Source organism: Arvicanthis niloticus, chromosome 20, assembly GCF_011762505.2.
Source record: "Arvicanthis niloticus isolate mArvNil1 chromosome 20, mArvNil1.pat.X, whole genome shotgun sequence".
Taxonomy (NCBI): Eukaryota; Metazoa; Chordata; class Mammalia; order Rodentia; family Muridae; genus Arvicanthis; species Arvicanthis niloticus.
The window spans coordinates 41,434,789-41,448,083 of NC_047677.1; the positions used below are offsets into that span (position 1 = coordinate 41,434,789).

The 13,295-nt window shown below is 45.8% G+C and overlaps 1 protein-coding gene across 15 annotated transcripts in view; it reads right to left on the minus strand.

Moving 5' to 3' along the window:
- Pcbp3 (poly(rC) binding protein 3) overlaps nt 1–13,295 on the minus strand; it is a 194,131-nt gene that overhangs the window by 72,645 nt on the left and 108,191 nt on the right. Inside the window, exon 3 of one of the 15 annotated variants that reach the window (XM_034524886.2) lies at nt 5,778–5,854. The exons of the other annotated variants lie outside the window; for them this stretch is intronic. The gene's annotated coding sequence lies outside the window, so the exon portion shown is untranslated. The remainder of the gene's footprint in view (nt 1–5,777; nt 5,855–13,295) is intronic. 15 annotated transcript variants of the gene reach the window in all.

Sequence of the window (13,295 nt, forward strand, 5' to 3'; positions counted from 1 at the left end):
ACTGGTTATCAGATGGGTCACACTTACTCTGAACAGGGTTGGCACCTATCTCAAGCAAAATTACCCCAGGGACACCGTCCCTGAAGGCAGGAAGGAGGTGTTCTTGCTGTCTCTTCATGCCATCTTGCCAGCTCTTTTCTTGGTCTCCTGGTTTCTGAATGCACAGGGAAGGCAGAGGGAGCTGCCCATCCGACATGCAGGCAAGATCAGATGCAGGGATGAGACACACCTCACCTAGCCAGGGTCATGTCGTAAACATGCTGGTGTTTGTTTCAACTGGATCCAAAAGGGGAAACAAGTCACATTCTCTTCAAGCACTCCTAGCTCCACATCGACCTTTGGAGCTGAGAGAACTCACTTCTAATCTTGGCCACACCTTCTGCTAGAAGTCTATCAGAGGACACAGAAGAAGGAAGCCTTTGCCCCTTGCCTGCTGCTTTTGCCTTGCTAGCAAGTCCATTCCTTCACAGGCATTAGAGACTACTTGCTCAGGATTCCAGTGTATACTGAAGACCAGCTGAGATATCCAGCCTCGGGGAGTGAACAACTACTGGGTTCTTGAACCTTGCATTGATAGGCAGCCATTGTTGAACTAGCTGGACCACAGCCTGTGAACCATCCTAATAAATCCTCCTTTATAACTATAGCTGTCTGTCTGTCTGTCTCTATCTCAGGAGATAGAGAGAGAGAGAGAGAGAGAGATCCATAATAGATAGGTGATAGAAAGATAGATAGACAGACTGATGATAGATGGCAAGTTCTGCTACTCTGAAGAACCCTGACTAATACAGTGGCACTGACTCCAGCGTCCACTACTGGCTGGTCTGTCTGAAGTTAAGGATCTAGGAGATTTAGAAGGAAAGACTCCAACCCCACTGTCCTCTTCCTAGAGTCTAGTTCCGAACCCTTCCTTCCTACTACTACAAGCCACCCAGAATGCTCAGAATAGTTTCCTTCCCCTCATCTACCTTGAGCAGGGAGAGCATCTAGCCTCCCATGCATGCAAATAAAAGGTCACAATTATGCCTCTTTCTAAGGGAGCCAAGCCCCTAGTAGGGGACACCCTTAGGCCGTGCATTCTCAGAAGGACACAGGCTGAAACTGAGGCAGCTGTCCCAAGACTGCAGTGTGATGGTGTCCCATGTGGCCACCACGGTGTCAGGATAAGGATGCCCAAGGAAGCCTGAGCCTTTGCACTTGCGGGAGGGGAGATGCAAACTACTCCCCACAACAGGGCTTCGTATCACCACAGGGTCAAGCAATTGAGAATCTTTACTGGCGGTATCTGACATCCTTTGTTAACCTTTGCTGCCAAGTGGATGGGATTTAGAATCACTTAAGAGATATTTATCTGGGCATGTTTCTCAGGGTGACTTAAGGAGGTTTAACTGGGAAGGAGGGATCTAGCCTGAAAGCGGGTGGTGTCATCCCATGGGCTAGGGTCCCAGACTGAAGAAAAGACAAGAAAAAAAAGAGGGGAGAGAGAGAGAGAGAGAGAGAGAGAGAGAGAGAGAGAGAGAGAGAGAGAGCAAGTTCCTCCGTGGCTTCTCCTTCCAGGTTTCTGTCTTGAGCCCCTTTCTGCCCTGGCTTGCCTCAGTGACAGAGCTGTAGATGAAATACAGCATTCTCTTCTACTGGCATCTTTTTCTCATGCATTACACTTACACACCCGTTCCTTGAACACCCCTCCTATTGTGTATGGTGCTGCTTCTTCAAGCCTGTGACTGAGCTTGGCTGTGCTCACACTCCTGCTGGAGCCTCAATGTGCTCGCCCTCTCCTAGAGCCCACAGAGCCCGATTGATTCTGTCTTCAGGGAGTGGTCCCAACCCCTCTCTGAAGTTACAGGTGGCCTGGCACACTTCTTGATGTCAGGGCACAACCCATGGTCTGCTTTCTCAACGTGAGCTGGGCGCCCACATCTCGAGCTTGCTCAAGAGCACTTCAGGGTGGAGAGCTCGCCCTCCGCTCTCCCACTCGTCAGTGCATTGGGTTCTTGTTCTTTATGGCCTCTCCCCGATCCCAGCAATGCTCACAGACACTGTTTCAGTCCATTAACTCACATTCCTGGCCCTCTAACTGCAGACGCCCCGCCCCTGCTATAGCTGCTGCGTAAATTGTCTTTTCGGAAGGCTTTGGATCAAGATGACAGTTCCTAGCAATCTTCCTGTTGTAACAAGCCACTAGAAGACTCCCGGGCACTATCTTTAGGCCCAAAACTCCCATTCTGAAGTACTGATGACATTTCCAGCCTGAAGTGCCACATAAGGCCTGAACCTACTTCCCAGCCTCACCTAAGGAGGTCGCCACAAAGGCCAAGTGGGTCCAGGCACTGAAAGGAAATGGAGTCCTGTCATGTGATAAAGCAAGACGCCTAGGGCCAGAAGCATGGCTCTGGACTGGTGACAGGCCCACGGGTCCAGGTCCCACAAGCAGCTCAGGCTCAGAAGTGAACTGCATAGCGCTCTCGGGATCAGAGGCTAAACCATGTAGCTGCTCTGTATTTATTTAAGACTTAGCCTGCAATTTTTCCGTTGACTGTAATTACCCCGTGCCACTACATAACACTTGCTGTGTAGCTAACCAGCAATAACCATGGAAACCAAGTACTGTTCTTGAACTGGAAAAAGTAATGGGGGGGAGGGGGACTAGTAGGAGAGTTGCTTTTTTGGTTTTTGGTTTTTTAACTTCTTGGTTGTTTTCTACTTTGAGAGCAGTTAAGCTACAACCGTCAACAACTGGAACAGAAGCCAAGTGTGCCATCTTGCCTTCTGCTAGACCATCTCCCCAGGTTCTGTCCTGTTCTTGCTCAGACGTCAGCTTTCTTTGCTCCCATTTGTCACACGTTCTTACTGACCAAAAGCTACCCCCTGCTAAAATGTCACTCTGCCAGTTCCATCCTGACCGTGCAACTGTACAAGCATCACTGAAAAACAAAAGCTACCAAGTACATGATAACAGGCATGCAGGCCACATAGCCCAGAGGTCACAAGTCTCCCTTCTGACCTGGTCCCAATCCCAGATTTGCAGACTTATCCTTTACAGCTGAAACTGTCTTTTGATGTGCACACCTGAATTTCATATGGAATCCTGTCTTCATGCCTCATTTTGGGCTGACGGACAACAGCATCCTTAAGGAAGGACTGCCTTGCTGGACCCCACTGGTACCCACAGCAACAGCATCCTTAAGGAAGGACTGCCTTGCTGGATCCCACTGGTACCCACAGTACCCACTGCTGGCCTCCGCAGGCTGTCTCTTCTCCCTCCTCCTGCTTATGTATGGCACCTCAGAAACATGTTGTTGCTTCTAACACTTCCAAATGAATCCTAGCTTCCTTCTCCTCTCTTGCTTTTGCCTCGTGTAGTAAAACTCTAAAGTGCCTGTCCCCATGCCTGCCATGCATCACTTACATGGACTCTATCATCCTTCTTCTTTTAAAGAAATATTTTACTTACTCTTCTGTGTTTGTGGGCGTTTGTCTGCGTGTCTATCTGTGCACCACGTGGATGCAGTCCCCAAGGACGCTGGAAGAGGACATCAGATTCCCTGGAACTAGAACTATAGGTGGTTGTGAGCCCCACTGTGGGTACTTGAAACTGACCCCTGGTGTTCTGTAATAGCTGCAAGAACTCCTATCCACTGAGCCACATCCCCAGCTCCCCCAAACCCCACACTTCCACTCTATTCAGCCCTGAATCTAAAAACCTCAAGGCATCTTGTGGCTTCCTAGACTAACTCTTCCGCTCAGCAGGTTTGTCAGTGGGGATGGAAATATCCCTAGCCCTTGAGGCTGCTGGCTTACGTACCTCGTGGCTCCTCCTGTCCCTAGTTCCACTCTGGCCAATCCCTGCCTATTCCCCGGCCTCCCCTGTTCTGCAGAGGCTGCGATACCCAGGCCTGACCCTCTCTTCTGTCGCCCTGTGCTCCCTCAAGAGTCCATACTGTTTCTAGCTACACATGGGTTTGTCAGCAAAGCACAAGCCCGCGCTCCTTTCATTTTCTCTGCATGCCGGATGTCTCTCAGCCTCAGAGTTTCATCTCAGCTTTCCCATCAGTGCTGATGGCCTTCCTGCTGTCCACTGAGAGCCGGAAGGCTGCTCGAGTCCTTACTCTCAAACACCGCTTCTCACTGTTTAGAGGACCTGGTCTTACACTTAGAAGCTGATGAGAAGCCTCAAGCTGCTACCCCATAGTCAGCGTGTCAACAAAGCCAAACGTGGGCTCCATGCCAGGCTCTGGCGAGGCTTGGGACAGAGTCACCAGTGACCACACTGGCGGTTGGTGGTCTGTCCCCAGAGATGGCCATCCAAAGTGGACTTCGCACCTGAGGAAAAGGAACAAGCAGATACACTCGGCAGATAAAAGAGCAGGACTGCCTGTCCTAGTCACCGGGTCCTACCCACAACTACTCCTTACCTGCACCCAGGCAGAGCCTCCTAATTGGTCTTCACTCACACGCTGGGTCACCTGAGAGTCTATCCTACCCAGAAGCCACAGTGACTTTGCAACAAACCACCAGCTCTGGTATATCTTCTGGGTATATCTTGCAATGGCTCTCACTCAGGCTGAAGGATGCTGAGGGGACCTACCCTCGCCTCTCAGAGCTAAGCTGCCCCATGCTCGTTCTCCTCTGGCCACAATGGCCCCTGGCGTTCCTCCACCATAAACTTTCAAGCCAGTCATTCTTCCGCTTGACTGCTCTGCAATTCTCTGCAATTACAACTTACACTCTCGCCTTGGCTAAAGCATCACCTTCTCAAGTGGGGCAAGATGCGTGCACATTTACACGCACACACGCACACACATACACGCACACACATACACACAAATGAGCACAAGCATGCCCTCGTGTGCATATCAAGTCATATACAGCATGAGCAATCCCCCCACCTTCCTACACATGCATGCACAAATACAAACATGTATGGACACACATGCCCACACTCACTTGTATGTGCGCTCATTCATACCCATGTAAACCCACGTTCACACATACACAGGCACTAACACATGTATAACCATGTATACTTGTGTACAGACTTACATACATACTCAACACTAACACACATGTATGAACCCATCTACTCTTCACCCCTTCCTTTACCCCCTTTCCTCCCCCTTCATCTTCTGAACCTATCACTAGTTTTCTCAGATGTAAAGCCCATGTTCCAAGTCTTAGCAGAGCCTGGCATAGAGTCTACTTTGGTTTCTGTTGATCTGATGACCCTGTAGCCACTCAGTTCCTCCAGCCTCACTTAGACTCACTCCTCAGGTCCATGCTACCCTGAAATCACTCTTCGCCTCCACTGATGATGACAATGACCACGAAGCAAATAAAGCGTCACCACCATTCTGTGTAACAGGAGGTGACAGTGTGCATGGAGAAGTCACAGTCATCACAGACTCCGGGCCAGATTACTTGGGAATAAACATGTGCTTGTGTTCACTACAGATTACCCTTCCAACAGAAATGAACAGATGCGAAGCAGGTAGCACTGGCGGGCTCTTAACAGCTCCTTCTTGAGAAGTCCCTGTGATATGACATGGCAAAAACGGGGTTACTGGGAATTGGGTCAAAGTGGTGAAGCAAGGCAGGAACCAGAAGTCAGGACCAGTCCTGAATCGGGGTGGGAAAGGGTGGGAGTTCTGGGCTGAGGGCAGGCACAGGCAGGCACAGATGGGCAAAGCAGGTTAAGGCAGGCAGGGTCACAGGTGGCCATTGTCTGGAACAGGACAGGGCTGGGTGGGCAAGTCACCAGCAGGGGTGGACGAGAGTACCTGGGAGCGCCTCCTTCTCCCGGCCTGGGGACGCCTGTCCTGCCAGCCCACCTGCTCCCCGAGGAGAGACTGTCCATCTACCAAAAAGCAAGGGAGAAGCGTCACGTTACCTGAGGAACCTGACAAGGCCAATAACATGAAGGCGCACAGGCCACATCCCATCTGACCCCTTTCCATCCTTCAGTCTAGGGAGCTCACAGAAACTGGGTGTGGTTATCCACCAGCAATTGTCCCTACGGCTCACATTAGCCTCAGTAAAGAGCCGCTGTGAATCCTAGAGTAGCTGCCTGCCCATTCCTCATACTAAGCCTCTTATTGGTTATCCTTACCCAACCCTTTCTCACAGCACACTGCTACCGTACCCCAAAGCCTACGTTATCTGACCAGACTCATTAACTTTATCTTCAAAACAGTCTGAGGCCTCAGCGAGCACAGATATGCAGCTTTGGAAATCCAACTGAATGTCTTTGAAGGGGCTGTAAGTCCCCAGCGTTTATGGAACGAAGTGACAGAAGAGGAAAAGGCAGCCATTAAGGCCTGCCTGGGATGCTTTGCTGGTCTGTGTGCAGTAAGACCAGTCCCATCAGTCAGTGCAGGGTATCTTATTAGTCGGTGTCATGGAAGGGAAGGCTGTCTTCTAAGCATGACTGCCATTACAGCTTCTTAAAATGTTTTTTATTAACATTTATTAGCTATACAGAATATTGGGTTTCAGTCTGACTTTCCATACACATGTATATGTGCACATGGACTTCAATCATATTCACGCCCATTCCCCGTCTGCCAATAAACTTCTTCCCGATTGGCTCCCCCTTCAATCTCCATGTACTCTACCTCTGTCTCTCTCCATCCCTCCTCCTCTCTCCCTTCCCTCCCTCCTTCAGTCAGTCAGTCTTCTCTCTCTCTCTCTCTCTCTCTCTCTCTCTCTCTCTCTCTCTCTCTCTGTGTGTGTGTGTGTGTGTGTGTGTGCCTTTCCCTCTCTTATCTTGTGAGTTTCATTAGGGTTCTTTACAGGAGCACAGGCACCTACATGAGTGGACACACTACTGAAGACAACGTCCTTCTTTCTTCCTGTCAACTATTAACTGCATATTAACGTCAGGCAGAAGAGGCTCCCGAAAGATCCTCTCCTTTCCAGGATACTGGCAGGTACTGACAGGCTCAATCCTCTTCAGATTTATGCCCTAACCCTGAGTGTAGCAGCCATGTGATGTCCAGACGTCAAGTGTTCTATATTGCTACCCCACCCCAACTTCCTCTGGCTCTTATATTCTTTCCAACCCTACTTCTGTGATGCTCTCCGAGCCTTGGAGGGGTGATGCCCATGTCCTCACTAGCTAGGAATCTGATAGGCATTTATTCTCAGGACTCTGACTGATTATAAGTCTCTACAGTCACTGCTGGCTGTGTAAAAAGATCAAGCACTAATCTATGGCCATAAACACAGTGGGCCAGAAGGCAATTTGACAGGCACATTGGGTCCATTTAGGAAACAACTACAGTAGCTCCCTCACTCAGGCCTGTCACTTCCCAACCATGTGCTTTGGACCGGGTTCAGAATATTCATCAGTCATGAGGAGCCGGCATTGAATTAAAACACAAAAAGCATGTGATGATCGTAAAATAAGACTGCTCCTATTGTACCAGTGGACACATCTTCCTCGGCCAGACAAGACTGTTGCACACACGGTCCAAGCTGAGTAAGGCTGTGGATGGCAATTCTCCCTCACCAGCCTGAATTGCAACTCCCACCACTATAAGGGCAAGCAAGCAGGGAGGAAGTGTCCAGCCCAGTGGTAGTAGCCTGATTTCTCTGACCAAGGCATGTGGTGTGTTCAGCAATAGGGTCTTAGGATCTCCTTCTAGTGGGCAGCCAACAGCATTTACCTATATTGTTTCGGGAGCTCCAGGAGCCTCTCTGACCAACCATTCATAGGACAGTAGCCCACACATTAGGGGTTTTGTTTATTAGCGTACAGCTTCTAGGGGCAGCTTACAGTACCTCCATTCCAAGCTCCTTTTGACTTTTTGTTTAGCTTATCATATTCATGACCTTTTCATACACCCTGAGTTATTATGCCCCTCCCACCTCAATCCCCTGCACTTCTCTTATCCCCCCCCCACTTCCCATTTAGACTTTTCCACTCCCAGAATTCCCTCTTCCAAATTTGTATGCCATCTGCCCTATAGAACCATCCACGCCACATAGATAACAGAATCTTTTTACCTGTCTCATAGGTCTCTGGGTTTTTTTCCCTCTAGTTTTCTAAGCTCTACAAATACTCACTTCTACATAAAGGCAGAAATGTAAGGTAAAAAGCCGGGACCCACACAGGAGAGAGAGATTTCACCGTCTTCCTAAGCCTGAGTTCTGAGACCTAGCGCATTCTCCAGGCCCCATGGATTCTTCCTTTAAGAGTCACACCTTCATTTTTTTTCTAACTGAATGAAATCCCACTATTTAGGCACCATACTTCCACCACCCACTCGCCACAGTGGACATCCAGGCTGATCCCCACTCCTTCCCGTTGTGAAGATATTGGCAACAAGCTTGGATGTACAGGCATCTCTGTGGTGGGATATAAAGTCCTTCTGGTAAATGGCCAGAAGTGGTGTGCCTGGGTCGTATGCAAGGTCAGCCTTTAGTCTGGTGAGAAACCTCCACACTGCTTTCTCCATTGCCTGAGTCACTCTGTGTCCCCTTTCTCCATTCCTCCACCAACATCTATTTTAATATTACTTTTGCTTTATGTACCCAAGTGTTTGTCTGCTTATATGTCTGTTACTGCATGCATTCCTAATGCCTGTAGAGTCCAGAAGAATGTACCAATCCTTCATGGAACTACCTTTATGTGGGTGCTGGGAACTGAATCCTGAACCTCTCCAAGAGCAGGAGGTGCTCTTAAGCACTGAGCCATCTTTTCAACCCCCATTTACTTATATTCCTGAAGATAGCCAGTCTAACTGGGGTGGGATGGGCACTTGCTATGAGAAATCACAGACTATTTTTAATTTGTATTTTCCTTATGGTTAATGACATTGAACACTTTTAAAAATAATTATTGGCTATGTGTATTTTTTTTCTTTGGAGGACTCTGTTCAGTTCCTTAGCCTGTTTTTAACTGGGTTCTTTGTTTAGTTTTTTGAGTTCCAGTATATTACTCCTCTATCAGGTGTACAGCTACCCACACTGCACGCTGTCTCTTAGTTAAGGTTTCTTTCTTAGTTAGGGTTTCCATTGCTGTGAAAAGAGCCATTGTGACCATAGCAACTCTTACAATATTTTTTTTCTTTTTAAATTGGAGTTGGTTTACAGTAATATATAATAATATGCCAATAATATGCTGTTTTTCTGACAAGGGCTCTATAATATAATTTGAAATCAGATATAGTGATACCCCCAACCACACTCGTTTTGCTCAGAATTGCTTTGATAATCCAGGATGTCAAAGTTAGCTTCAGCTAACAACAACCTTGGAAAGATTCCAAAATAAAATATTCCCTCCATCAGATTGTCCCATAGAATGTCTAAGGAGTATTTTCTTAATTGCTCACTGGTGTAGGAGGGTCCAGTCCACTCTTGAATGGTACCATTCACAGGCAGGTGGGCCTGAGCTGTATAAGAAAGGTAGCTGACAACCATGAGCCTGGGGGCAGTCCAGTATACATCGTTCCACTGTGGTTTCTGCTTCAAGCTCCCGCCTCGACTTCCTTTAATGAAGAATCATAAAGCGTAAGATGAAATAAACCCTTTCCTCCTCAAGTTGCTTTTCGTCATAGTATTTATCACAACAGAAACTGAGGTAGGACACAAGGCCTTTTATTTCTAGATGAGTTTTTAAAGTTTTGTTTGTCTTTATTTTGTTGGTTTTTGTTTCGTTGATTGGTTTGTTTGTTTGGTTGGTTGATGTTTCAAGGCAGAGTTTCACCGTGTATCCCTGGCTATCCTGGAACTCTGTAGACCAGGCTGTGCATTGGAATATTGATGATGATTCGCACTGAACCTGAAGATTGTTGGACAGGACAGTCATTCTTGTAGTATTGATTCTTCTAGCCCATAAATATGGTATTCCAATGTCTTTTCAATTTCCTTCTACGGTGTATTAAGGTTTTCATTGTAGAGATTTCTCACTTCCTATGTTAGGCATATTGTTGTTGGTTGGTGGCAGTGGTGGTTATTGTTGGTGTTTTGGTTTTATTTTTTTTTAATGTTATTGTAAATGGGGCTGTTTCCTTGATTTCTTTCCCAATGTGTTTATCTTTCATAAATAGGAAGGCTGGTTTCTGTATTAATTTTATATCCTGTTACTTTACTGAAGGAATTTATCCATTTGTAAGAGTTTTCTGGTAGAGTCTTTAGGGTCTCTTATGTATGGGACCATATTATCTGCAAATAAACATTGTTTGCATCCCTTTTGCTTGCTTCTCTTATCTTTCTGCTCTTGCTGAGACTACGTTGAGCGAGGGTGGAGAGAGTGGGAACCTTTGTCTTAGTGGAAATGCTACACTGAAAAGGATGCTGGTTATAGGTGTGTCATGTGAGTCTTTGTTGTGTTGAGATGTATCCCATACTAACTTCATCACAGGTTTGGCAACATCCCTTCCTTTTCTATTTCATAAAATAATTTGGAAAGGGTTGGTGTTAGGTCTTTAAAGGCCTAAGAGAATGTTGCAGCGAACTCGTCTGGAATTGAGCTTTTCTCATTGAACAGCTTTTAATTCCTGCTTCAATCTTGTTTGTTTGGCATAGATCCGTTCAAATTACGTATCCCATGTTGGTGTACCTTTATTAGGTAATATGGATCTAGAAATGTATCCATTTCTTTTGTACTCTCCTGGACTTCTTTGGTATCTGTTATAATGACTCCCTTTTCCCTTTAATGTCATTAACTTGGGACTTGTCTCTCAGTCTTTTCCTTAGTTTTGCTAAGTTTGTTGATATTTTTTATCTTTTCAAAGAATCAGCTCTTTGTTGCATTCTTTCCTTGTGTGTTCTTTTCTTTTTTTTTTTTTTTTTCATTTCTACCTCATTAACTCCCCCCCTGATCTTAACTATCTACATCTATTGCATTTCTCTTTGTTCTTGTTCTTCTGAGACGGAACGTGCATCATTCAGTTATTTGAGATCCCTCTGATTTCTTACTGGATGCAATTAGAGCTATCAACTTTCCTTCATTGTCTCCCATAGACTGTGGTATATGTATCTTAAATTTCACCCAATTATAGGGATTTTTAAAGTTCCCTCTTGATTTCTTCACTATTCAATAGTGTACAGTTGAATCAACATGAGTTGGTGAATTTTCTGTAGCTTCTACTGCTGTTGGCTTCTCGCTTTGCTCCACTGTGGTCAGATAGAATACAGGAAGTTGTGTCACTTTTCCTGTATTTATTGAGACTATTTGTGTCGAAATATATGACCTATTTTAGAGAGTATTCCATAGGCTGGTAAGAATAATATGTATTCTGTAGTGCTTGAATGAAAATTCTGTAGGTGTCTGTTAATCTGGTTTGATCTATGATATCATTTAACTCCAGTGTTTCTCTGTTTCTATCCAAATAGCCTGTATATTAGTAACAGATGGGGTACTGAAGTCACCTAGTACTGTGTTGGGGTTAATCTACAGCTTTATATCAGATGATATTTGCTTTGTGAAATTGTGTGTACCTGTGTTCAGTGGATATATATTAAAAATGTAATATCTTCTTGATGGATTGTCCCTTTGACCAGTCCAAAGTGAGTTGGGGTGGGCCACCTCAAAGACCTGGATCTGGACCGAGGTGGTGACTGGGATGGCTCTCCTGCACCCACACCACCAGGGCCAGCTCTGCAATGCTGTCCTGGCTAGCTCACCCAAATACAGCAGCTGGTAAAGGGAGGGGCCAGCTCTGCTGCCCTCATGCCCTTAGGGCTGGCTCACCTGCACCTTTACACTAGGGTCAGGCAAGGTACAAGGTCCACTCTCATGAGTGCTGCAGCTCGTGAGGGGCAGGGCCAACTCTTGTGAGGTGTTTCTTGAAGGCAGAAAATAGATACACCATATCTTAAGATTGGGAAATTAGGACTATTAATATTCAGAATTGCTACAGAAAAAATGTGTATTGATTCTGGTCATTTGATTTTATAGTATTTCATGGTTACATGATACTTGTTTGTTTAGCTGCTATTCTAGAATATTCTCCTGCCCTCCGAGCCTCTTCAATATGACTATCATTCTCTTCAAGTGAAGACTTTATTCTAGTATTGTCTGCAGAGCTGCCTTATCGGTTATGAATTCCTTTAGCCTGCTTTTATCATGAAATATTTCCCCATAATTTACAACGGTTTTGCTGGATATATTCATTTGGGTTGTAGTTTTATCTTTTGGAACTTGAAATATCTTTCAATACCATTCTGCCTTATCAAGTTTCCATTGAGAAATCAGATGTTACTCTGATGAATTCATCTTTATAACATGACTTGGCATTTTTCTCGTTTGGCTCCCAATACACCTTTTTCAGTATATTGAGTGGTTTTTAAATTATGTTCATGTGTGTATAAGCACGTGTACAAGTACACGTTAGGGTGTTTTGTGGAGGTCAGTGAACAATTGGCAGAGAAGGTGTCCTCCTTCCACCACATGGGCCCCAGGGAATCAAACTCAGGGTCATAGGCTTCCCAGCATGCTTTTCTATGAGCCATCAGCTGATCCTCCTCTATGGCACGGCTGCCGGGGGAGGTTCTGTAAGATCTGAATCCTGCCCTTCATTTGGCTCACCACTGCATGGTATCCCACATCCCATGCTTGTATATTATGGTTTCTGATTGTGTTTTTATGGTGCGTGTTTGCGTGTGTGTGTGTTTCTTGTGCTTTTCGTTTTGTTTTATTTTAATTTTGGTTGGTTTGTTTTCTAAAGAGAAAGAAGACATAGAGTTGGGTGGGTGGAAAAGTGAGGAGGATCTGGGAGCAGACCGGGATCAGGGAAAACTGTGATCAGTGTATATTATATGGAAAAATATTTTCATTGAAAAAAAAAAGCATCTTTCACATGTTTACTACGTTTTATTTTATTTAGTGTCTCAGAGAGCTTAAGTAGGGCCATCTATGTGACCCAAGTTTGTGGCCTTCTACTGTAGAAGCCGCCTAAAATGCATACATAGATAACAAGAAGCTAAACAGAGTTAGTATGTAACAGGAGAGACAATGCCCTACCTAGATGTCTTATACCACCATGGAAAACCTCCAGTGCCAAGAAAAGGTCACATCTTGTTTTCCAGAAGGTTCCATGGGCTTCCCTCCACCGCAAAATATCACAGATTATTGCCAATGGATTTGTTGCTCTCTACAACTTGATAGTAAGGCCCTGTTGATGAAGACAATACTTAAGGCATTGAAAATGGAGAAGTTGAATTTCTTCTAGGAGAAGGTGCCCAAATAGAAGTCTCAGCTCTACTGCATAGACCATTCTATTGTTCATGGAAGGTACTCTGAATGCTACCAGAGGAGAAAGGCAATCTCTATTACCCAGCTATGAACCCTG